The sequence below is a fragment of the Morone saxatilis genome, unplaced genomic scaffold, assembly GCF_004916995.1.
Source record: "Morone saxatilis isolate NCDOM2014 unplaced genomic scaffold, NCSU_SB_2.0 Contig19, whole genome shotgun sequence".
In the NCBI taxonomy this organism is placed as follows: Eukaryota; Metazoa; Chordata; class Actinopteri; family Moronidae; genus Morone; species Morone saxatilis.
The window spans coordinates 216,705-218,947 of record NW_023339751.1 but is presented as its reverse complement, the minus strand read 5'-3'; the positions used below and the strand labels follow the sequence as shown (position 1 = coordinate 218,947).

General features: G+C 41.9%; 1 long non-coding RNA gene across 1 annotated transcript; it reads right to left on the bottom strand.

Moving 5' to 3' along the window:
- Positions 1-38: 38 nt before the first annotated feature.
- LOC118329040 lies at positions 39-2,237 on the bottom strand. The gene is made up of 3 exons (XR_004796776.1): positions 1,377-2,237; positions 1,066-1,209; positions 39-586 (listed from the first exon to the last, which is right to left on the bottom strand). It is a non-coding gene; the product is annotated as an uncharacterized LOC118329040 (long non-coding RNA).
- Positions 2,238-2,243: the final 6 nt, after the last annotated feature.

Genomic DNA, 2,243 nt, shown 5'->3' with positions numbered 1-2,243 from the left:
TTTGTCCACCAGTGTTTCTCCACCAGTGTTTGTCGCTGCTACACGAGAACGTTTGTCTCTCGTTTCATCTCATTTCTAATCCTCCATATTGTTTAATCCTCCATATTGTTTAATCCTCCATATTGGCGGTGTGCCTTGGGGAAATCAGAGCGGGACCTCTGAGGTTTCTCTGTGCGCTGATAAACAAGGAGAAACATCTGAGCTGCTCCACAGATTAAACAAATGAAAGGATGAGGAGACGACAGATTCTCTGTAATCTAATAAACTGATGAAGAGACCTGATGAGAGGTCAGCAACCACAGGGCGCCATTAAAGGACCATTCAGCTGCTTTTATACATTAATGCTGAGCAACTTACAAACACTAATTAATCACAATAAAAGCTCTTGGAGCCATATCCCGACAGGAAGTTGCCCATTTTGAATTGTGACTGAACTCTAAAGATCTTTGTCACCTTCCAGCTCAAACGTTCACTACGTTTGTTATCGGTGCTGCTCCGAAGACTTCCTACCTTCATCAGTGCCGTCCATGATGGACACGCTGTCGTCTCCGGACAGAAAGGGAGACTCCAGAAACAGCGCCCTCACCTGGACACAAAGGGAAGCACAGGGTGGTAAAACTAATGTGACACGTGTATTAGAATATATAAAATGTATTATATTATAATAATAATTGAATAATTGAATCCTATATTTTAATAATATTTAGTGTCATCAGCTCTGTGTTTGAGTCCTGTTATTATTAATTACTGAAGAGCTTTATAGACCATGAAGATGATGAAGATGATGATGATGATGAGGCATTAGCAACTCACTGCCATAATGCAGACTGATTGATTGATTGATTCATTGATTCATTGATTAATAAACAGTTTGATCTTTAACATGTTGTAACAAAGTGTTTTTTTTGTGGTTTCAATGTAAATGTATTTATTGTTATTTACTATTACTGTCCGTGTCACTGGACAATATACAGATAATAATAATAATAATAATAATAATAATAATAATAATAATAATAATATGAACATCTGTGTGTGTTATATTTTGACCTCTCTCTCTCTCACCTTGTCCAGCAGGTGTTTGGCTTTCTCCCCCGGCAGCAGGCGCAGGCCGGCTGTAGCTTTCAGGACCACGGGGGTGACGGTCCACATGGAGGGGGGGACGCTGGACTTCGCCACCTCCAGAAGTTCCACGATACCGGCTATACACTGAACGCACGGGAGGAGACACACAATGAGACCTATGAGAGAATCAGTGTGATAAACAGAGTAACAGCTCAATGAGGTCAGTCCTGTGTTGTAATAATTAATAATAATAATGAATAATATCAGATGTTCCTCAGCAGGTGGATTACAGAAGAATGATGACGCAGCACCTTCTCTGGATCATCAGCGTACGCAGACAGTCCAGGTTTGATGGCTCTGAAGGTCTCGTGGGCCAGTGTCGGAGCTTCTGCAGGAAACACGATGAAGATAAAGTTGAAACAACGACCTCTGTGTGTGTCCGATTAAAGACAGGCAATAAGTCCTGATGAGTGTTTTACAAGCACATTTAATTTACTTTATCTTTCTAACTGACCCTGGACCTGTGCCTACATTTGAGCTGTCATTAAGCTCTTAATGACAATCCCAGTCTGTATAACTAACCCGTTAGCTCTGAGGCTAACAAAGGAGCCAAAACAGCACTCAGCCTGTGTGATTTAGCTTAGCGGTTAAATGCGATAACGAAGGCATTTGGCCGAGCTCTGCAGGAAACTTTCTCTAAGCCTAATAAACCCGAAACCTCTAAAACGCACTAATGAGTTTGTGTCCATTTTGACTCTGGCAGCGGCGGCGCAGCAGAGCGGGACTTACAGGCTGAAAGCTCCTCTTGTCTGCTGGTAATTAATGTTTGGGGCCAACATGTGTGGGTTTTAAATACACTAAAAGCAAGTGAGTGAGGTCTGCTTTATAAACCTTTACCATTTAATCTGAAAGGATCCATATGAATCCATTTAGCATCGATCAGAGAGCTGCCAAATATCAGCCTCTGTTCCAAATACCTGATCCAGCTTCAGGATCTGAAACGGGAGGTTTTTATTTGTGCCACAGACGGAGGAGGAACGGATATGTTGTGTAAATAAATGTTTACAGGTAAATAAAACCTAAATAAAACCTGTTTGATTGAACTGTAGCATCTTCCACAGACACTCTGAGCTCTGGCTGACTCTAGGTACGACCCACCACGGTCTCTGGACCACCAC